At 43.8% G+C, this 24,618-nt stretch overlaps 1 protein-coding gene across 4 annotated transcripts in view; it reads left to right on the top strand.

Annotated features, from left to right (window-relative positions):
- Nucleotides 1-24,618, top strand: part of eva1ba (eva-1 homolog Ba (C. elegans)) — a 122,320-nt gene that overhangs the window by 27,285 nt on the left and 70,417 nt on the right. The window contains exons 1-2 of one of the 4 annotated variants that reach the window (XM_072247021.1): nt 8,825-8,931; nt 9,905-10,009. The gene's annotated coding sequence lies outside the window, so the exon portion shown is untranslated. Of the gene's footprint in view, nt 1-8,824; nt 8,932-9,655; nt 9,754-9,904; nt 10,010-24,618 lie in introns of those variants that run through there. The other 3 variants (XM_072247023.1, XM_072247020.1, XM_072247022.1) reach the window with 3 other exon arrangements.

The raw sequence follows: 24,618 nt of genomic DNA on the forward strand, positions 1-24,618 counted from the left end.
TATGAAATAAAGATTTTAAATTTTAAATGCTGGAGAAGTAGCTCAGGCAGCTCCCATGGAAAGCCAAAGGGTCAATGTTTCAGACGAGGGACCATTCACCAGACCTGATGAGGATCAGGCAGTGAGCCACAGATGCAAGGTGTTGAGGAACACACACAAAATGCTGGAACAACTCAGCAGGTCAGGCAGCACCTATGGAAGGGAATAACTGGTCAACGTTTTGGGCAGAAACCCTTCTTCAGGGCATCACAATGAAAGACTTCTGCCTGAAATATTGACTGTTTATCCCTTTCTGTGGATATTGCCTGACCTGCTGAGTTCTGCCAGCATTTTGCGTGTGATTTTCAGCATTTCCAGTACCTGCAGAATCTCTTGTGTTTATGACCCAAAATGTTGTCTTTCCACATTTGGTTTTCCAGGCATTCTCGGTTGCTTTAAAAACGCAAACACGAGGAATTCTGCAGATGCTGGAAATTCAAGCAACACACATCAAAGTTGCTGGTGAATGCAGCAGGCCAGGCAGCATCTGTAGAAAGAGGTACAGTCGATGTTTCGGGCCGAGACCCCTCATCAGGACTGGGTTCTCAGTTGCTGTTAGATATTCCTGTATGTCTGAAAGAATTGCCGTAGATTGGCTGCTGCTTCTCATGGTGGGACTGTTACACCAGTGCCTTGCTATTCTGAATGCATTATGCATTTCAGAAGCAGAGTTATCTCTCCTTAAGACAGCAAACTGTTGCATTGTGACAGATCTACTGTCCACAGTGATCACCCAGTAATGGCTATCAGACATCAGTCAGTATCTGTCTCCATAAGACCATAAGACGTAAGAACATAATTAGTTTATTCAGGACATTGAGTCTGCTCCACCATTCAATCATGGCTCATTTATTGCCTCTCTTGACCCCATTTTCTTGTCTATTCCCATAAGCTTTAATCAAGAACCTATCAATCTCTGCTTTAAATAGATCCAATGACTTGGCCTCCACAGCCATCAGTGGCAAAGAATTCCACAGATTTTCCACCCTCTGGCTAAAGAAATTCCTCCTCATCTCCATTCAAAGGGGATGTCCTTCTATTCTGAGACTGTGCCTTCTGGTCCTAGACTCACCCACTTCAGGAAATATTCTTTTCACATCTACTCTATCTAGGCCTTTCAATATTCAGTAGGTTTCAATGAGATTCCCCCCTCATTCTTCTAAATATCAGTGAGGACAGGCCCAGAGGCATCAAATGCTCCCCATACATAAAAGGATCACTCTTTTGAACCTCCTCTGGAACCTCTTCAATGCCAGTATATCCTTTCTTAGATATAGGGCCCAAAACTGCTCATAATACTCCAAATGCCTTATAAAGCTTCAGCATTATATCCTTGCTTTTATATTCTAGTCCTTTTGAAATTAATGCTAACATTGCATTTGCCTTCCTTACCACCAAATGAATTTGCAAGTTAACCTTTGAGGAACCTTGCACAATCCCCTTTGCATCTCTGATTTCAAAATTTTGCTGTATTTAGAAAATAGTATATGCCTTTATTGCTTCTACCAAAGTGCATGACCACACACTTCCATACACCATATTCCATCTGCCACATCTTTGCACGTTCTCCAGATCTGTCAAAGTCCTTCTGCAGGCTCTCTGCTTCAATATTGATTGTTATCTTCTCTCCACAGGCTCTAATAAAGTTGTGTGCCTTCACCATAGAAACAGCTCGGATGGTCAATTGGCAAAACAGTCAATTCAATGAGTCCTGATCCCTGTAATCTTCTCCACCCTTTTCTCACAGACCATAATGTGCAAACCACACTGTGAGTAACTGACATTTATGTGGCCCATCTCTGGTACTCCCCTTTCGTTTCTGGATCTTTCTGACTCCATCTCAGGAGAAAGCATTGCCATTAACATCTTTGACAAGTCCATAGATGGCACGTCCTCTCACCCTGTCTCCAATAAGAATGTTATTCCCGTTTCCCAGTTTCTTAATCACCATCACATTTATTCCAAGACGAGACCTTCACTGTGATGCTCCTAAATCATCCTCTTCCTTCCAGAACTGTGGCTTCCCCTCTGCCACGGTGGCTGGACATCTCAGTTGCACGTTCTCTAGTTACTGTAATCTTCTAGTTACTGTAACCGCCTCTCCCCTAACATAGAACAAAGAAGGAGCTCCACAGTACTCACTCACCACCTCCCCAGCCTTCACATTCAGCAATTATCCTTCAAAATTTCCACCAGCTCCAACATGATCCCACCATGTCACATCTTCCTTTCTCCTCCACACCCTGCATTTTACATGGATCACACACTTTGGCGGCTCCCTGGTCTGTTTGTCTATTCAGACCCAGTGCAGCTTCCTTTTGGTGGCTCTCTGGTCTGTTCATCCATTCAGACCCACTGCACCTTCCTATACAACACCAGTCCTTTCAAAATCTTCCCTTCTCACCATCCACGATCCGAACAATCACTCAGGTAAAGCAGTGGTTCACTTGGACTTCTTCCATTCTAGTCCACTGTATCTGCTGTGCACCACATGGAGTCCTCTGCATTAGAGAGGGAGAAAACACACAGATCGGCTGATCGCTCTGCAGAACATCTGCACTTATTGACCCTAAGCTTCCCATTGCCTCCCTCTCCCAGTCTTACTCTGACCTCTCTGTACTGACCCCCTGTTACACTGAGGCCAGGAGATAGTTCAAGGAACAACACTCCATTTCTTGTCTGGACGTTTTACAGCTTGTAGGATACGATACTGAGTTCTCCAACATTGGCCGACTTGCTCCTTCTTTCTGTTTGCATCAGGGCTGGATATTTGTCCCTGCTCTTCCTCTGACCCCTACTTTTTTTCTTTCATTTATATATCTTGGCCTGCTTGGTGCAGCTCAGTAGGTCCAACATACACCACGACCCAGCCGTCACAACATTAGCTGCACAATAGATGCTCAAAGGAGTTTAACTGTCCATCGTTTTACCCTATTTCAGACATTGTTCCAACCATTGCCTTACCCCGCTGTCCTCGAAGCAATGATGCAGTATTATGAAAAATGGTTTCTGAATCCAAACCCATCAAAAGCTCAAGTGTGTGCATTCCCCCCGAGGAATCGAGAAGCAGCTCGGAAACTCAAGATCCCCTGGTGTGGGAAGGAGCTCGAACACCATCCAACTCCAGTTTACCTGGGGGTGACATTGGATAGGACGCTCTCATTTGCCACCTGCATCCAAAAACTCCGAGGGAAAGTTGGCTCCCGCAATTCTCTCTTGAAAAAATTAGCAGGCACGAAATGGGGAGCTAATGCTCACACAATTAGATCAACTGCCCTAGCACTCTGCTATGCACCTGCAGAATACTGTGCTCCTGTGTGGGGCAGATCAGCCCATGTGAAGAAAATAGACCCGTTGCTTAACGAAGCCTGCTGAATAATCACGGGCACTCTGCGCCCCACACCCACTAACATCATTTACAGACTTGCAGGCATTGCTCCCCCAGAGATCCAAAGACATACTACAACAAAAATTGAAAAAAGTAAACAGAACTCGGATCCACGGCACCCACTACACCATCATGTGCCAGTTGCCAACCGGCTAAAATCGAGGAAAGGCTTTACTACAGTGGAGGAAGTACCGCACGGAACATCCCCCCAAACATACAGGGTTGACCTCTGGCAACAAACGGAAGCCAGAACCCCACCAAACAATACAGTGCAAGACCCCACAGAAATGTTGCCAGATGGGACACTGCTTGACAGATGGAAGTGGTGCACTCTCAACAGAGCGAGAGCAGGAGTTTGTAGGACTGGAGACAATATGATGAAGTGGGGTTTAAAGACCAGTGAATTCTGTGAGTGTGGCGAAAGGGTGCAGAACATTGAACACATTCTGCGTAACTGCCCACCCTCACCTGATTTAGCTTATACTGACCCGCTCAACATCAACCGAACAACACTGGAGTGGCTGGCTGTCTGGTGTGACAAGCTATGATGATGACCCCACTATTCAATTGTTCATTATGTACCTTGCTATGTAAGGTAGGCAACCATGGTCTTTTCATGACCATGATTGCTATTGGCAAACTTTTCTACAGAAGTGGTTTGCCAATGCCTTCTTCTGGGCAGTGTCTTTACTGGACGGGTAACCCCAGCCAATGTCAATACTCTTCAGAGGTTGTCCGCCTGGCGTCAGTGGTTGCATAACCAGGACTTGTGATAGACACCAGCTGCTCACATGACCATCCACCACCTGCTCCCATGGCTTCACATGACCCTGATCGGTGGGGAGGGGAAGGGAGGAGCTAAGCAGGTGCTACACCTTGCCCAAGGGTGACCTGCAGGCTAGCAGAGGGAAGAGGTGTCTTATACCTCCTTTGGTGGAGACGTATTTCCACCACGCCACCGCACCCTACTATTACTTAGATAGACTTTCTTTCTCAGTTCTGATGGAGGGCCTTGGACCTGAAACATTGACTAGTTTTTCTTTCCGCATCTGCTGGCTGACTGGCTGAGTTCTTCCGGCAGTTCTGTTTGTGCCTTCCATAACTGAGATGTAGCTCCGGCAATTATTGGGGTCCACACCCTGACTGCTATTACATTCACAGAATTGCAAAGTGAATGCTTCACTTTCACCACTTCTCATGGTAGCTTTAACCAACCATACCATCTTACTCTTTTACAGGGTAGTTAAAGTAATCTACAGTGAAAGGCCTAGAGAGAGTGGATATGCAGAAGATTAGATTATTAGATTATGAAGACACGCAGTCCTCTTTTATTGTCATTTAGTAATGCATGCATTGAGAAATGAAACAATATTCCTCCAGTGTGATATCACAGAAACAAAAGGCAGACCAAGACTGAAAAAATGACAAAAACAACATAGTTATAACATATAGTTACAACAGTGCAATCAATACCGTAATTTGATAGAAGAACAGACCATGGGCACGGTAAAAAAAAACCTCAGTCTCTCGAAAGTCCCAACATCTCATGCAGACGGGAGAAGGAAGAAAACTCTCTTCCTGCCATGAGCTTCCAGCGCTGCAAACTTGCCGATGCAGCATCCTGGAAGCACCCAACCACAGTCCGACTCAGTCCGTCCGAAAACTTCGAGCCTCCGACCAGCTCTCCAACACCGAGCACCGAGCACCATCTTTGCCGAGCGCTTTGACCCCAGCCCCGGCTGCCAGTGACAGGCAAAGCCGAGGATTTGGGGCCTTCCCCTCCGGAGATTCTCGATCGCACAGTAGCAGCGGCAGCGAACTGGGCATTTCAGAAGTTTCTCCAGATGTTCCTCCGTGCTTCTCACGTCTGCCTCTATCAAATCAGGATTGTGCACGGCCCCTACTTAACAAATACGATATCATTTCACCGGAGAGGCCGGATATTTCCAACAGTAGGGAAGTCTAGGTCCAGAGCCTCATTATACAAGGACATCCCTTTGGAGCAGAGATAAGGAAGAATTTCTTTAGCCAGAGGGTGGTGAATCTGTGGAATTCATGGTCACAGACGGGCTATGGAGTCCAACTCATTGGGTATATTTAAAGTGGAGGTCGATAGGTTCCTGATTAGCAAGGGTGTCAAAGGTTATCAGAAGAAGGCAAGAGAACGGGGTTGAGAGGCAAAATAAATCAGTTGTGATAGAATGGTAGAGCAGGCTTAACGGGTCAAAAGGCTTAGTCCTGCTCCTGTGGTTTATGGTCGAATGCAGCAGGTTAACAGAATCTATGGAGGCAATGGGTCTGTATATTTAAAGCAGATGTTGCAAGATACGTAATTGGTAAAGGTTCAAAGTTCAAAGTTTAAAGTAAATTTACTATCAAAGTACATACGTATATGTCACCATGTACTACCCTGAGGATCATTTTCTTGCGAGCATTCACAGTAGAATGGAGAACTAGAATAAAATCATTGAAAAGCTACACGCAGACAAAGACCGACAAAGAACCAATGTGCAAAAGAAGACAGCTGGGCAAATGAAAGAAAAGCAAATAAATAAATCTGAGAACATGAGCTGTAATGTCCTTGAAAGTGAGTCTATAGGTTCTGGAATCAGTTCAGTGTTGATTTGTGGCAGAGCAGAATGAAAGGGTCGAACGTCCTAATTTTGCTCGTCTGTTCTACGTTCTTATATGGAAGGCAGATGAATCATCCAGCTTCACTGCATCATTTGGCCGATGTCATTGAAACTCCAGGACACACATCACTGATACCTTAGCATCAATGTTAAACTGATATTTTCTTTCCTTCAATGTAAGATAACATATGGAAAAATTTACTCTTTGACACTATGAACATTTTACATTTGGGGGCTACTGGCACAGAAGGATTGTTCCTTCAGCTGCTTCCTGCTTTTCCCTAAGATGGAACGTTCAGATTGAAATGAAAGTCTTCCTATTTAGCAGCGTCTTTTGAGTAACTATGTGATTTGTTGTTGTTCAGTCATTAAGTTGAGCCCGACTCTTTGTTATGGACCACAGGGTCCAAGATACGGAAGTAGATTGCCAGGCTTTTCTTCCACACAGATACTGCTGCTGGCCAGGTTGGGACCCGGCTGGGTTTGAACTCATGACCATCTGCCTTGAAGTCCAGTGCTGATACCATTACACCACCAGATGGCCCAAATGTGATATAATCTATCTATGTGATAGATTTTAGAAATCGCTCCCTCCTGCAACACCGCTTTCAGATTTGTACTATATCTACAAATTCCATCAATCCATCTCATATCCAAATCAAAATCTGCAACAGTTTCATCTGGATGCTGGTTCCAGCTGTTAAACTTTTCCATTTGACCTGTAAGACCAGGGGTGGGAGACCTATATTTTCAGCTGGTTTAACTCCACGAATCACTTGTCTCCTAGCTTGGCTGCAGCCGGCAAAGCTTGCATCTGTCCATTAAACAGCGTGGATAACTTCACTCACCACAACACTGATCTGATTTCAAAACCCATGGACTCACTTTTAAGAACTCCACAACTCATGTTTTCAGTATTATTTATTTATTATTAATATTTGCACAGTTTCTGTTCTTTTGCACATTATTTGTCAGTTGTTGTTTCTGTGTAGTTTTCCATTGATTCCATTGTATTTCTTTATTCCACTGCAAATGCCCGCAAGAAAATGAATCTCGGGGTAGTATATGGTGACATAGTCGCACTTTGATGATAAATTTACTTTGAAATTTGATACTTGTAATAACAGATAAGAGCCAAAGGAATTTCTCTTGTCTGCACAATGTCATTTACAGCAACAAAGTGTTGCTTTCTTTCTATATTTTGAACTAATAGTTCAATCAACCATGAGATAATTGAACTATTGAAAAACTTGAGGATACTAATTATAGGGGTGAAACGGGGACACTTTTTTTCCCTTATTGGGGAGAGGGATAGCCTGTAGTGTGTCGAATTACCAGGTGAACAAGTAGTCTTTGGGGTACTGCAAGTCTGTGTCTTTATTGATGCTTTGCTGCTCAGTGGGGGCGCCGATGCTTTTTTGCTGGTGGGGTGGGTGGGGGTCGTTGCTTTGCTGATGCTAATGCGTGGGAGGAAGTTGGGAGGAGGTTTTGGTGTTCTAACATTTAACTCTCATTCATTCTTTGGGACCCTCCTCTGTTTTCGTGGTTGCTTGTGAAGAAAAAGAAATTCGGGATGTATATTGTATACATTTCTCTGACATTAAATGTACCTATTTAATATGCTTGATGTAACGGGTGCAAATGCAAAAAGAATGTGTCAATAAAAATGTGATGAACCTCATAAAATTATACTTCACTGAATGCAAGTAACACTAACTCCTAAAAGCATTTTCATCTGTATTGCTCATTATCATAACCACACTCTTGTAAGTATTTCAACATTAAGTAATATTAATTAATAGTTAAAACATGTGAAGTCTGCATGAGGCCATTCTTATTTTGTGTACTCATTCACAAGAGCGCATTAGTAACAGTAGGATTGAACTCATTCCTAAAGTCACCTCACAACAAAGATTTATCAGAATTCCATTATCTATATCAACATTGTACTGAGATAGACAACTGCTCGAAATCAAGGCGCATTACTAAATTCTGTGTAACTATGTCCTCTGGGAAATGACTTAATCTCCTCAAAGTCTCCAAATGATGTCAAACAAAAGGAAACTTACATTTCATCACTCTGGAGCCAAAAGAAAATCTGCAGATGCTGGAAATCCAAGCAACGCACACAAAATTCTGGAGGAACTTAGCAGGCCAGGGCAGCATTGATGGAAAAGAGTACAGCTGACGTACAGAGAAATGGGAATGGTGAAGGAAATGGGGGTTGGAGGGGTTGGGAAACAACCCCTGGAAGTTCCAGAAATCGATGTTCATGGTATCAGGTTGGAGGTTACCCAGACAGAATATACGGTGTTAGTCCTCCAACCCGAGTGTGGCCTCATCACGACAGTCAAGGTTGGGGGAGTAGCACCTTATATTCTGTCCGGGTAATCCCCAACCTGATAGCATGAACCTCAATTTCTTGAACTTCTGGAAATGCTCCTTACCATTCCCCATTCCCATTTTCCTTTCTCACCTTATCTCCTTATCTGCCCATCACCTCACTCTGGTGCTCCTCCTCCTTTTCTTTCTTCCATGGCCTTCTGTCTTCTTCAATCAGATTCCCCCTTCTCCAGCCCTTTACCTCTTTCAGCAATCAACTTCCCAGCTCTTTACTTCTCCCCTCCCTCCCCTCCTGGTTTCACCTCTCACCTCGTGGATCTTCCTCCCCTCCCCCCACCTTCTCAATCTGACTCCTCATGTGTTTTTTTTCCAGTCCTGCTGAAGGGCCTCGGCCCGAAACGTCGACTGCACTCTTTCCCATAGATGCTGGCTGGCCTGCTGGGTTTCCTCCAGCATTTTGTGCGTGATGCTTTCATCAGTCTGGACACACTTCAATCTCAGAGCGGGCAGAACGAGCGACGTATAACGGTACATCAGATATTGTCCAAGTATCTAGTCTGAAAAAATACTGCAAATCTGAATCCTGTGGTTCAGGTTTGTCACTAAAAGGGATCGTGTGCTACTGGATCCCATGTGTTTGGTCAAACGGTTTAACATATAGTGTACTGGTTAGCTAGTCTATTAGCTAACCATACAGAATTATTTAAATGCTGTTGCATAAGGAGAACCATCATTCTTAAGAAATACTGTCTATATTCCGAATGTATCTGTATTCGTTTTACTGCTGGGTCCCAGGGAATTCAGACCTGAGATTTTTCACTGTAATAATCTTCTTTCTTCCATGGCCTTCTGTCTCTTTCTCCAATCAAATTCCTAGCTCTTTGCTTCATCCCTTTCCCTCCAAGTTTCACCTACCCCCTTTCAAATCTACTCCTCAACTTTTTTTTCTCCAGTCCTGCCTAAGGGTTTCGACCCGAAACATTGACTGTACTCTTTTCCATAGATGCTGCCTGGCCTGCTGAGTTCCTCAGGCATTTCGTGTGTCTGTTGCTTGGATTTCCAGCGTCTGCAGACTTTCTCTTGTTTGTATGTCACACTGTTGTTGAGCTAAACCACTTGGGAAAACTGCTTAAAGTTCAGCTCACTCATACAGCTGTAGTTAGTAACTAGTGTTCAAAGAGAATATGCCAACAAGTTTCCAACCTTCACACCTTTCTCTATGACTCCGCCCACCTCCCCTTCACAGCCCCTCCCACAATTTGCCAAATTACGCTCTATGTTTGTCTGAAGTGGACGTAATTTCACCCAGTCGTTCCTGCCTGGATTTGGGAATTTATTAAACAGACCACAGTAAGAGCCGCGTTCAGCCCAGGGAGGGGAGGGGAGGGGAGGGGAGGGGAGGGGAGGGGAGGGGGGGAATAACAGCAGCCCCCTTGGTAAGAATTTCCTGTTGCTCCGGCCTTAATGCTAAACAGATCTGCTCTCTCCCCAATCCATCCAGAGAGTTCCCGACTCCTGTCAAAGGATTTCCTCAGCACTGCCAAAGCTGCAGGAGCTGGATGGGAGGAAAGAGTGAGACGCTACGCTCCGGGGAACCGCTGTCTTGGTAAGTCTTTCTGTACCTCTTTTTTAGGGGAAGGAGTGAAAGGAGGTTTCCCCGTTTTCTTTCAATCTCCCCCCCCCACACACACACACACAAACACACCGTCTCTGCATTTAGCCAACGTGTGACAGGGAACATCTGGAAGGAAGTGGGGGGACATTGGATTTGCGGGCTGGTTGCTGGGAGAGAGAGAGAGAGAGGGAGGGAGGGAGGGAAGGAGAGAGACAGGGGTGACTGAGAGAGGTAGCCGCGGGATTTTCAGGGTCACTATTTACTTCCTGCGGCTCTCCTCCGATCGGGCAGAGGTCCCATCTATGGATTGACATCTGACAGGAAGCTCTTTGTAGTTTCAGAGCAGCCTGACGAATATTTTTTTTACGGTGGACAAGCTGGCTGTTTTAAATGCAGTGTTATACTTTCATGGGTTGTAACCGCGAGCTGTAAGACACCGGGAAATCTAAGAAATGGGGGGTCGTCTTATGAAGTTAAGCCACCGTTCCAAACCGAAAGGAGCGGAGGCGGTAACGGCGAGTCGTTATTTATACAGTAAGGGAGTTAACTCTTGATCCTGGACTCTTAACGCATCGGAGTTCGCACTGGGAGAAGAGGGCCAGGTAGACCCACAGAGAAGGCACATGAATACTTTTAAGGGAACATGGTCCATAAGAGCTGAAGGGAGAGGCTTTTTGGAATTGAAATAGGAGGGAGAAAGGGGAGGGGGCAGGAGAGAGTCTCAGGCTCTGTAGTTAAAGGGTTAAGAAACTGGATTTATAAAGAGCTCCGTGTCAGAAACTGAAATGGCCTGGGAAACTGACATTGGGTTTGCGGGAGGACGATTCTGCCAAAAACTGGTTTAAAGGAACGGAGTCAGAGGACATGGCTTTAAAGGCAACGCGTGTGAAATCTGCGTGACCTCCGGAGAGGCAAGGATTATGATTTAGTGGCCGTTACTGCTTTTGCCACTGCCCGAGGGAAGCTCATGTGATCTGGCCGATACTTGCAAAGGGCTCTGGCGGAATGAGGGGAACACCAGGGCAAATGAATGGCAGACTTGGTGGTGGGGGCCCCTGTCTCTCGGCTCCGGTTGCGTAGGTTTGGTCCTGACCTCGGAGTCTGCATGCTCTCCCCGTGAACGCGTGAAGTTTCACTGCAGGCTCTGGTCTCCTTCCACGTCCCAGAGATGTGCGGTCTGGCTTTTGTAAGTTGCCCCTAGTGTGTGGGAGAGGGGGCAGAATCTGGGAGGAGGTTCGGCATGCCGTCTTGGTTTAAAGAGCCCATATTGCTCAATTGCGCCCATGTAATCAATGAATATCGACGGGGATATGCGGAGAATGAGTTGGGATTAGGGTAAACAGCTACTTTGATTGAATGGGCTGAAGGGCCGGCTTCACGCTGCATACTACTACCAGTCTCTGCCCCTAAAGCACGGTGTATCAGCCTGTAGAAGTGAGTGTTACTCAGTCCAGCGTTAATAAAATGAGTTGTTTAAACAGTACAAATAAGAACATTCCAGTTCCCCTTATCAGAAAGTTCGGGGTCTGGGAGAATGGTAAAGCAGAGCGAGTAAGACACTGGGGTCTTGACAGATGCAGTTCACTGCGGCTGCTGTGGTGCATACCCTGGGAAGTATTCCTCCTTTTTGGTACAGAAAAAGCCAAAACCACAGGCTGCATCTGACCTTCACCCTGACCTTGGATGGAGACGGCTGATGGTGAATCCTAATGCCGCCTTTTGTCACGAAATGGGCAGCATTGTTTTCAACCTCTTGGGCATTGAGCACCCAACCCTTCCCCTGCAGATCATGGCCTATCTCGTGCTCTGTGTGTACCCTCTACCCTCCTCTTGCACCGTGGTCTGCTTCATTTGCTCCACTGGAATTAACAGCGTCAGCCAAAAGATTGACATACACAAGGGCCTATGGGTGCCCGTATTACGGTGAATATTAGTCCGTAGCATCCATTGTGCAAAGCTTATGTCTTGGCCATTGCACTGAGTGCTTCAACATCCCTTTTTCTCAAGTGCACGGTCGTTGTTTTAAGATGATTTGTGGCTGATGTGTTATGGATATGGAAAGTTCACATTTTCTGTTCTAAATAGCCTTCATAGTTCACAGGAATGGAAATCTTTGTCCATATATCATAAATTCTCTTGTGTTTCTTTTATTTTCCTGTTAATACCTGCAAGAAAATGAACCATAAGGTACTAAATGGTAGCATGTACACACTTTGATAATAAATTTACTTTGACCTTGACTTTGAATCAGGACTTGAGCTGTAAATTGGCTCCTGGGATGATCTATGTCCTAGCATATGAATAGTCACACCAGACAACAAAGATTTTGCTTCCTGAATATTTTTGGGTGTACCTTATGGGTTTTGGGTTGCTGATCATGAAAATCACCTTGAAATTTCCCTTTTATTTTTAAAATCACATAATTGTTATTTCAATTCATAATTCAAGTCAATTAAACTGTTGCCCACAATGTAGGCTGAACATTTTTTTTAATCTTGTCCAGGCATGCTTAGACAGGGCAGATGCTGCATGGCAGGACGGGTTTTAGAAAGGCTACAAATTTCTATGGAGGATTCTGATATTTGAGACAGGCAGTTCCCAGAGTAACTGATTACAAGATTAAGGAAGGCATTTTTGTTGGTCCGCAAATCAAACAGGTCATCAATAGCAGGCAATTTGAAGAACTTCCAGTGGGACTGGAGAAAATCACATGGAAGACATTCAAGGATGTTGCTGAAAATTTCCTTGGCAACTACAGAGCACCGAACTACATGCCGCTGGTGGTCAACGTGTTTCAAGCATACAAAGTCATGAAGTGCAGCATGTCACTAAAGATTCATTTTCTGCTTTCCCATTTAGATTTCTTCCCAGCAAACCTTAGCGCTGTCGGTGACAAGCATGGTGACAGGTTTCACCAGGACATTGCGGTCATGAAAAAACTGTATCAGGGCAACTGGAATCCATCAATGCTAGCTGATTATTGTTGGACACTTAAGTGAGAAGCCTCAGACGCTGAGTCCAAACAAAAATCATCAACAAAACATTTTAGCTTATTTGAACTGTTGCAAAGTGGGAGAAGGCTAGAGAATAGGGTTGAGAGGGGATTGGATCAGCCATGATGAAATAGCAGAGCAGGCTCAATGGGCCAAATGGCCTAATTCTGTTCCTATGTCCTAATGGTCTTAAAGCGTCAACACTGTTATGTAATTAAATGCATTATATTTAATAAAACTTACTTTCTTGTCTCTCCAAATTCATACTTGATACAAGTAGTCTGAAATTATATTTGTGTTCGGCTTCAAGAGGTCTTCCATAAACAAAAAAAAATTCTGAGGAAGCAACATTAAAAAAAAATGTTGTCCAGTGTTATCACCGCAAAGAATCGTTGCCTTGATATTGTCACTCCTGAGAGGTAATAGACCCAGATTCAGCACGCACATCCTTGCCTACTCGCTTCTGCCAAGAAATGGTTTGAAGTACTTTGTTCTTGGAATCTTCTTAAGGCTTAAATGATCTGCAGTGGTTGCCAGAATTTGTTAACGAGAGGTTCAAAGTAGGAACATGTTTCTGTGATCAGCCTTGGCTCAGTGGCTACCCACTCACCTTTGCATCAGAAGTTTTGGGTTTGGACGTGCTCCAGAGTCATAAGCTCAAGTTGACACTTCAGGGCATTTGATGCTGGGTTGTGTTGTCTAAGATGCAGTCTTTCAGGTCAGGTTCCAGCTGTGTGCTTGGATGGCTATAAAAGGTCCCACCACAAAGAGGAGTTCTCCTGGTGACTTTTCCTTAGCCAATATCACACACACACACAAAAGGATTCTGGTCATAAACACGAGAGATTCTGCAGATGCTGGAAATCTTGAGCAATAAACTCAAAATGCTGGATAGAGGAACTCAGTAAGTGAGGAAGATGAAGGTTCTCTGCCTGAAATGTAGACAACGTTGATGCTGCCTTGCTTGCTGAGTTCCTTCAACATTTTGTGTGTATTGCAAAGGATTGTAGGATGTTGCTTTGGGGATTGGTGGAATTGGAATTCATTTATTATTGTAAAGTGAAAAAGTTGTCTTGCACACTGCCCATACAGATCAATTTGTTATATGGTACATTGACATAATACAAGGTAAACCAATATGATGCACAATGAAGTGTTACAACTACATAGAAAGTGCAATGCAGATTGACAATAAAGTGCAAGGTCATAATGAATTAGATTGTCAGGTTTCTAGTCCATTTTATTGTATGAGGCAACAGTAAGATACAAGCTATCCATGGCCCTGGTGGTATGTACTTTCAGGATTTTGTATCTCTGCCCAACTTGGGGGGGTCGGGGTGGAGAAAACAAAACGTCTTGAGTGGGTGGGATCTTTCATTATGCTGCCTGCTTTACTGAGACAGCAAGCAGAATAGAGGGAGGCTGGTTTCCGTGAGATGCTGAAGAAAAGTTGCTTTTCCACCGTATATCAGACACCAATGTTCAAAACTGTCCATCTGGTGAAATACCATGGAATAACCAAGTTCCTTGAAAGGGCATTATATGACTGTAAATCTTTCTGAACCAGTGGTATTCTGCTAATTGTCCCCCTGTGCTGTCAGCTGCTGTCTTGCTGTGAGCTGCAGATCGAGTGGAGTTACTGGTCTATTTCATTGGTGCCTGAAAGCACTTTGCTCTCTCTTAATACAGATTTCCTTAATCCTGATAATCCTACTCACTTCAAATATTGTAGACACAAACCCAGTACATGACCATTTTTGTGATAACTGTGAGAATATGCCATTCTTCTAAGAAGCTATGGTTTTAATGTTTCAGTCTCAGCACTTTTTGTTAGTCCTGAAAGACTGAAATAACTGAACCATTATTCTGCCTCTGTATTTACCAGAGAAACCAACAAAGTTGTAATGATATTTAAAGGGATTGCAAAGATTACTAAAGCATTTAAGATGTGAAAGAAAGAGATAATTCATCAGTAACTGAAACTTAAGAGGATAAAAACCTTAGGAAAAAAATGCAATAAAAATAGAATTATTTTATTTTGTGTCTATTTATTGAGATTCAGTGCAGAGTAGGCCTTTCTGGCCCTTTGAGCCTCACCACATAGCGATCCCCTGATTTAATCCTAGCCTAATCACGGGACAATTTACACTGCCCAATTAGCCTACTGACTAATATGTCTTCGGACTGTGTGAGGAAACTGGAGCACCTGGAGGAAAACCACATGGTCAAGGGGAGATATAGGAGCAGAAGTAGGCCATTCGGCCCATCGAGTCTGCTCTGCCATTCAGTCATGAGCTGATCCAATTCTTCCAGTCATCCCCACTCCCCTGCATTCTCCCCATACCCTTTGATGCCCCGGCTAATCAAGAACATAATCAAGAACTCTGCCTTAAGTGCATCCAATGACTTGGCCTCCACAGCCACTCATGGCAACAAATTCCATAGATTTACCACCCTCTGACTAAAGTAATTTATCCGCATCTCAGTTCTAAAAGGATGTCCTTCAATCCTGAGGTCATGCCCTCTCGTCCTAGAATCCCCTACCATGGGAAATAACTTTGCCATATCTAATCTGTCCAGGCCTTTTAACATTCAGAATGTTTCTATGAGATTCCCCCTCATTCTCCTGAACTCCAGGGAATACAGCCCAAGAGCTGTCAGACTTCCTCATACAGTAACCCTTTTATTCCTGGAATGATTCTTGTGAATCTTCTCTGAACCCTCTCCAATGTCAGTATATCCTTCCTAAAACCAGGAGCCCAAAATTGCACACAATACTCCAAGCGTTGTCTCACGAGTGGCTTATAGAGCCTCAACATCACATCCCTGCTCTTATATTCTATACCTCTAGAAGTGAATGCCAACATTGCATTCACCTTCTTCACAACCAACTCAACCTGGAGGTTAACCTTTAGGGTATCCTGCACAAGGACTCCCAAGACCCTTTGCATCTCTGCATTTCGAATTCTCTCCCCATCTAAATAATAACCTGCCTGTTTATTTCTTCCACCAAGTACACTTTTTCAACATTGTATTTCATTTGCCTCTTCTTTGTCCATTCCCCTAAACTATCTAAGTCTCTCTGCAGGCTTTCTGTTTCCTCAACACTACCTGCTCCTCCACCTACCTTTGTATCATCAGCAAATTTAGCCACAAATCCATTAATCCCATTGTCCAAATCATTGACATACATCGTAAAAAGCAACAGTCCCAACACTGACCCTTGTGGAACTCCACTGGTAACCAGCAGCCAGCCAGAATAGGATCCCTTTATTCCCACTCTCTGCTTTCTGCTGACCAGCCAATGCTCCACCATGCTAGTAACTTCCTTGTAATTCCATGGGCTCTTATCTTGCTAAGCAGCCTCATGTGCAGCACCTTGCCAAAAGCCTTCTGAAAATCCAAGTACAACACGTCTACTGCATCTCCTTTGTCTACCCTGCTTGTGTTTCCTCAAAGAATTGCAGTAGGTTAGTCAGGCAGGATTTTCCTTTCAGAAAACCATGCTGGCTTTGGCCTATCTTGTCATGTGCTTCCAGGTACGCTGTAATCTCATCCCTAACAACCGATTCCAACAACTTCCCGACCACTGATGTCAGGCTAACAGGTCTATAGCTTCCTTTCTGCTGCCTTCCACCCTTCTTAAATAGCGGAGTAACATTTGCAATTTTTCAGTCTTCCGGTATAATGCCAAAATCTATCAATTCTTGAAAGATCGTCGTTAATGCCTCTGCAATCTCTTCAGCTACTTCCTTCAGAACCAAAAGGTGCAACCCATCAGCTCCAGGAGATTCATCCAACCTCAGACCATTAAGCTTCCTGAGCACCTTCTCGGTCGTAATTTTCACAGCACAGACTTCACTTCTCTGACACTCTTGAATGTCCGGTATACTGTAGACGTCTTCCACTGTGAAGACTGATGCAAAATACGTAGTCAGTTCCTCTGCCATCTCTGCATCTCTCATTACAATATCTCCAGCATCATTTTGTACTAGTCCTATATCAACCCTCGACTCTCTTTCACCGTTTACATACTTAAAAAAAAGCTTTTAGTATCTTCTTTGATACTAGTCACCAGCTTCCTTTCATAATTCACATACAACTCCTTATAGACAGCAGTGGGAATTGAACCCAGGTCACTGGTACTGTAAAGCATTGTGCTAACCATTACACTACCATGCCACCCTAATTAAGTTAGAGGACTGGTAAGGTAACAAATTATCTGTATATCTGAAGATGCGGATGTAACGAGTTCAATAAACAAATGCCCTGGTGATCTTAACACACATTTTAAGAGAAAATAATGAAATATTTCTCAACTATGCAATAGGAAAGCATCTGAAAATATATTATACCTATTGGCACAGATATAAAAAAGAGAATGCTATCCTTCACCTACTTCTTCAAACTCAGGGGACAATAAACAACTCCAACAGAGAGGATATATGGATTTTAAAAGCAATGTAAGACATCCCTTTTATATGTATAGGAGCAAGGGACTCTTGCATCTCGTCTGTATGTTGTTATGTAACCAAACAGATAGCAATCTGACTACAACATCAAAAATGGAGAACAAGTGTTTAGGATAGTAGCTTAGGCCAGTGTTTATTTGAACAGTTATTTCTAGAGAAGTAGATTTAAGTGATAAAGCAAAGGTCACATTTACTTTGTATAGTTCCTTTGGTTTCAACCATACTTTGAATATTATAATCAATTTGGTTCCATGGAACAAAATTATATAAAATTGAAAAATAAAGTTTATAAACAAGATAGGAGAATTGAGTAGATGAAACTCTCTGAACAGATGAGGTCAGAGCTAGAAAACAGAAAACAGATGACTCCTTTTAAAATTAGGAAGAAGATTTACTAAGATAGATGTGGAAAAGATGCCCTTGATGTGGGCAAGGGAGGGAATATTATGGGCTATTACTGTAAATTGGGTGCTTCAATATCTGCCGGGGATTCTGGAGAACTCTGTTTGAAGTTGGAGGTATTATTGAGAAGTTGAGGTAAATTGGTGTATTATTGTCATGTGTACTGAGGTACAGTGAAAAAATTGTATACTGGTCATACAGGTCAATTTCATCCAGTAATGCATTGAGGTTGTACAAGGTAAAACAATAAAAGAGTGCAGAATAAAACGTTGCGGTGCCCATAATGTTCAGGTGGGTGGAAGCTCAAGTGGAGCATAGATACAACTGGGCTGAATGGTCTTTATCTGTACCACACATTCTGAGAAGAACATCTTTCAGAATAAGTTAGCCCAGGGCCAGATACTGACACGACTTCTGCCAAGTCACGTACCCCAGGGAAAGACAAAGCTTTACGCGTAACGTAAATTTGCCTCATTTTCGAACTCCATATGTGGGCTGACCTTTTTTTCCCCGTGAATGCCCGGTGACACACAGAATAGGCACAGTAGTGTAAGATGAGTAATTGCTCGAGGTACCAACGAAATAAGATAGATTCCTTCCACAGTTCAAGGTGCAAACAGATTCAGTTACCTTGAACCACACTGCCCGTCATGTACTAGTGGCAGGGATAATACCATGTTATGCAAGCTGAATAGACTGCTCCCCACACATTGCCCATGAATGATCTGTCATCAGTTTGACCGTTGGCTTTAGTGGGAGGAGGCAAGGAAGAATCCCAAGGCTTTATTTGGCTGGCAGGAACTGAAAAAAGAGAAACAGTGAATGATTAGACTCATAAACACAAGAGATTCTTCAGATGCAGGAAATCTTGAGCAACGTGCTCAAAATGCTGGAAGAACTCAACAAGGATGTTGTCTGGATAGGGGAGCATGTCTTATAAGAATAGGTTGAGTGAACTCGGCCTTTTTCCCTTGGACCGGCGAAGAATGAGAGGTGACCTGATAGAGGTGTACAAGACGATGAGAGGCATTGATCGTGTGGATAGTCAGAGGCTTTTACTCAGGGCCGAAATGGCTAGCAGGAGAGAGCATAGTTTTAAGGTGGTTGGAAGCAGGTACAGAGGAGATGTCAGGGGTAAGTTTTTTTACACAGAGAGTAGTGAGTGCGTGGAATGGGCTGCTGGCGGCGGCGGTGGAAGCGGAAACAATAGGGTCTTTTAAGAGACTCCTGGATGGATACATGGAGCTGAGAAAAATAGAGCTCTATGGGTAAACCTAGGTAGTTCTAAGGTAAGGACATGTTCAGCACACCCTTGTGAGCCGAAGGGCCCGTGCTGTGCTGTAAGTTGTCTGTTTCTTCATCAGGACCCAATTCAATCAACACTACTTCCCATTTCAGAGTAGTGCAAAATGTTAAACATGCAATTCATTAGTATTCTATTTAGCGTAATCAGCAGGCCTCCTGAGTCCTGGGTTTCCAAGGCCGAGTGAGCAGTCCACATGAAATTTTAATTCCCGGATTGCCTTTCCTGTCTCTATCTTACCTCCATGTTTGGAGCAGGGCAGAGGGCTGCTCAGTTGCTGCTGACTTGCTGGGGGCAGAAGCATCCCAACAAAATAGGATGGAAGTGCTTATCCGTTATTTCCTATTGCTGCTTGTCACACTTGAGAAAATAACTCTCTCAGGGCTCCAAGTTAGCCCACAGCGATTCGGCCAGGGTGCGCACCTGTTCGTAAGCTGTAAAAAGAGGTGAACTGCTTTTAAAATTAGCGTCCTAAGCAACTTCTTTAATTAATATTTTTATAAAGCATTAACGTTGTCATGTTAGTTTATAATCCCAGTTTTTAAATATCACTCAAAGGTGCAGAAATTATCCATAAAACTGGGCCCATTTAGTTCTGGCAGCATCTCTAGGAAGAGTTACAGTCGACGTTTCAGGCCGAGACCCTTCGTCAGGACTGCCTGGCCTGCTGCGTTCACCAGTAACTTTCATGTGTGTTGCTTGAATTTCCAGCATCTGCAGAATTCCTGTTGTTCCCATTTAGTTCTGTCCATTTTGGAGTGGTGGGGTAGGAGAGCTATGGTCCAGGTGCTGGTTAATGGAATTAGGCAGAAAAAGAGCTCAGCATGCACTAGATGGACTGAAGACCCTGTATCTGTAGTGCTCTATTCTGCTTTTGCTATTTTGTATAAGTAGTCCGGTATGTACCTTTGACCAGTTTTCACCTTGTTTTTGCCGTGCTACCTCTGGGCATGTCTGTACATTAATGATCCAGTTACCCGCTGCTTGTTCTGCTGGTGTGAGTGAGTCAGCGGTGCCTTTGAGCAGCTGGATGGGCTCTGCATCATTCTCAATTACTATTGCGTTACTCATCGGTGGGCCGCATCAGCTTGAAGATGCAACTTTGTCTCCACTGCAACTTCAAAGAGGTCATCCCTCCCAATGCAGACGTAGACAGATGCATGTGCAATAGGCAGATCTGCGTGGACAAAGGCCAGTCGAATTTATTCTTTTCACCACCTTTGAAGCAATGACTTTTAACTGTGACTGCCGCAGTTTGGCTAACAGTCAGTGAAGGTACTTGCAGATCTCTTTACAGGGTAGGTGTTGAATTCTTGCTGTCAACTAACTTAGATAGTTTTTTCTGAACTTGCATCCGAAATTTGCTTGGTGTTAGCAAATTCATTAAGAATCAGAATCAGGTTTACTATCTGATAATTATGTATATAGATGTATGTATACAGTATGTACGTGTGTATGCACAGTATATGTGTGTGCGTATGTGTGTGTATATATATATATAAAAAACATTAGGAATAAATTTATATACAACTTAGAACATAGCAGAGTACAGCACAGGAACAGCCGTGCTGTACAACCATGGCTAACAACGGAAGTCAAAGCTAACGTAAAAGTGAAAGAAAGGGTATACAACAAAGCAAAAATTAGTGGGAAGATAGAGGATTGGGAAGTTTTTAAAAACCTACAGAGAGCAACTAAAAAAAAAATCATTAGAAGGCAAAAGATGAAGTGTGAAAGCAAGCTAGCAAATAATATCAAAGTGGATAGTAAAAGTGTTTTTCAAGTATGTTAAAAATAAAAGAGAATGAGAGTGGATATAGGACCGCTAGAAAATGAGGCAGGAGAAATAATAACAGGGACAAGGAGATGACTGATGAACTAAATAAGTATTCTGCATCAGTCTTCACTGTGGAAGACACTAGCAGTGTGCCTGATGTTGTAGTGTGTGAAGGAAGAGAAGTGGGTGCAGTTACTGTTACAAGAGAGAAGGTGCTCAAAAAGCTGAAAGTCACTCGAACCAGAGGAACTGCACCCTAGGGCTCTGAAAGAGGCAGCGTTAGAGATTGTGGTGACATTAGAAATGATCTTTCAAAAATCATTGGACTCTGGCATGGTGCCAGAGGACTGGAAAATTGCAAATGTTACTCCACTCTTTAAGAAAGGAGGAAGGCAGCAGAAAGGAAATTATAGACCAGTTAGCCTGACCTCAGTGGTTGAGAAGATAGTAGAGTCAATTGTTAAGGATGGGGTGATAGAGTACTTAGCCAAGATAGTACAAAGTCAGCATGGTTTCCTTTAGGGAAAATCCTGCCTGATGAAAGTTTTGGAATTCTAAGGGGGGATTACAAGTAGGATAGATAAAGGGGATGCAGTGGATGTTCAGAAGGCCTTTGACAAGGTGCCACACATGAGGCTGCTTACCAAGTTAAGAGCCCATGGTATTACACAAAAGTTCCTAACCTGGTTAGAGCATTAGTTGATTGGTAGGAGGCAGTGAGTAGGAATAAAAAGATCCTTTTCTGGTTGGCTGCTATTAACTAGTGGTGTTCTGCAGGGGTCGGTGTTGGGACCACTTCTTTTTATGCTGTATATCAATGATTTAGATGATGAGATAGATGGCTTTGTTGCCAAAATTGCAAATGATACAAAGATTGGTGGAGGGGCAGATAGAGCTGAGGAAACAGGTAGGCTACAGAAGGACTTAGGCAGATTAGGAGAATGGGCAAGAAAGTGGCAAATGAAATACAATGTTGGAAAATGCATGGTCATGCATTTTAGTAGTAGAAATAAACGTGCAGACTATTTTCTAAACGGAGAAAATCTAAAAATCCGAGATGCAAAGGGACTTGGGAGTCCTTGTGCAGAACACCCCCTCAGTCTAGTACGAGAGGGCATGACTTAAGGATTGAAGGGCACCCATTCAGAACAGAAGTGCGAAGAAATTTTTTTAGTCAGAGGGTGGTGAATCTATGGAATTTGTTGCCACGGGCAGCAGTGGAGGCCAAGTCATTGGGTGTATTTAAGGCAGAGATTGATAGGTATCTGAGTAGCCAAGGCATCAAAGGTTATACTGAGAAGGCAGGGGAGTGGGACTAAATGGGAGAATGGATCAGCTCAGGATAAAATGGCGGAGCAGACTCGATGGGCTGAATGGGCGACTTCTGCTCCTTTGTCTTATGGTCTATGGTCTAAAGGTTAACTTGCAGGTAGAGTCGGTGGTAAGGAAGGCTAATGCCATGTTAGCATTCATTTCAAGAGGTCTAGAATACAAGAGCAAGGATGTGAAGCTGAGGCTTTATAAGACACTGGTGAGGCCTCACCTTGAGTATTGTGAACAGCTTTGGGTTCCTCATCTAAGAAAAGATGTGCTGGCATTGGAGAGGATTCAGAAGAGATTCACAAGGATGAACCCAGGAATGAAATGGCTATCATACGAGGAACGTTTTTGATGGCTCTGGGTTTGTACTCGCTGGAATTCAGAAGGATGAGGGGGGATATCATTGAAATATTTTGAATGTTGAAAGGCTTAGACAGAGTAGATTTGGAAAGGATGTTTCCCATGATGGGAGAGTCTAGGACAAGAGGGCACAGCCTCAAGATAGAGGGGCGCTCTTTCAAAACAGAGATGCGGAGAAATTTCTTCAGCCAAACGGTAGTGAATTTGTGGAATTTGTTGCCACATGCAGCTGTGGAGGCCAGGTTGTTGGGTGTATTTAAGGCAGAGATTGATAGGTTCTTGATTGGACATGGCATCAAAGGTTATGGGGAGAAGGCCAGGAACTGGGGTTGAGGAGGAGATAGGAAAAAAGGATCAGCTTCATTGAATAGAATTGAATTGAACTGCTCCACTATTGAATAGTGGAGCAGACTTGATAGGCCAGATGGCCTAATTCTGCTCCTCTGTTTTATGGTCTTATGGAATAGGCTGTTCAGCCCACAATGTTATGCTGAACCAGCTAAAAAGCAAATCAAAAACACCCAAACATTAATCCCTGTCACCTACACCATGTCCATATCCCCCCATCCTCCTCACATCCATGTGCCTATCCAAACATCTCTTCAAAGCCTCTAATGTACTTGCCTCCACCACCATACCAGGCAGCTCAGTCCAGGCATCCACAACTCTCTGAGTGAAAAAACTTACCTCTCACGTATTGCTTGAACCTACTCCCCTCTCACCTACAACCCAGGGAAACTGATACTCTCTGTCCTCTCTTTCTGTGCTTCTCATAATCTTGTAAGCCTTGATGAGATCTCCCCTCAGCCCCAGATGCTCTAGAGAGAACAACTCAAATTTATCCAGCCTCTCGTGATAGCACATGCCTTCTACACCAAATTGTGTCCTTGTGAACCTCTTCTGCATCCTCCCCAATATACTTCCTATAGTAGGACGCCCAAAACTGTATGCGATATTACAGATGTGATACATATTCTTAAAGCACAGTATGTTGAGTTAGTGTGTGACTGTTTATAAAGAACATTCTTTAATTTCTTTGAATTGCAGAGAAGGACTTCTTACCTTCCAAAATACTATTATCTTTCCTTAAAGATGATTGTCTTTTGGTCAAAATGAGATTGGGGTGGAACTACAGGAATCAGTTCAGAGGATGCTCCTGGTCGGCGTTAAGCTGGTAGTTTTTCTTTTAACCTCCCTGCACTGGGAGACAACTCCACAGAATATCAGCCCCCTCTGTAGTTTCATGGTCGGTATTCGGCAATGATGTGACTCCATTCCAATAAACACACAATTAAAATCCAAGTGCTTGAGGTTTTATGGTTTTCCTGGAATCTACATGAACGTATTTCTGTGTCAGATGAAGTATGACTAAAGAGCTGGAAAGTCCCTGAACTGCAAATTTAGTGAATAAATAAGACAAAGTCCAATGGGCCTTACAGAATTAATACAGTACCTACGCGGAGGTACGTGTTATCCTTCAGGGCTGCCGGAGGATTCCCAGTAGCCCAGTTATTCCACAGATTCATCCGGGGTCAGCAATTGTTCATGGGATGTAGATTATGGTCACCATCAACGCCACACTGAACCACCTCGAGTAGGTTGGGGGTGAATTGACTCCTTGACCGACTGAAACTCGTGGTGAGGTCACTCACATCAGACACATTCAGCATGTATTCCATGAAAGTTAAGAGGACACAAGTCTGAAATTAGAGACAACAGAGGAGCGGGGGAGTGGGGGAGGCGAGAGCCAGTGGTGCTTGGTGGACCAAAGAGGGGCGAAGGAAATACTGAAAGGAGGAGAAGATGGCAGCGCAACGGCAGCGCGCGTGGCCTCTCCGGTGATGATATCTGCTATCTGTCAAGTAGGGGACCAGGCACAATTCTAATTTGATGGAGACAAACGTGAGAGCAAAACGGAACATCTGGAAAACTTCTGAAATGCCCGCTTCGCTGCCGCTGCTACTGTGTGGTAA

Source organism: Mobula birostris, chromosome 30 (genome assembly GCF_030028105.1).
Source record: "Mobula birostris isolate sMobBir1 chromosome 30, sMobBir1.hap1, whole genome shotgun sequence".
Lineage (NCBI taxonomy): Eukaryota > Metazoa > Chordata > Chondrichthyes > Myliobatiformes > Myliobatidae > Mobula > Mobula birostris.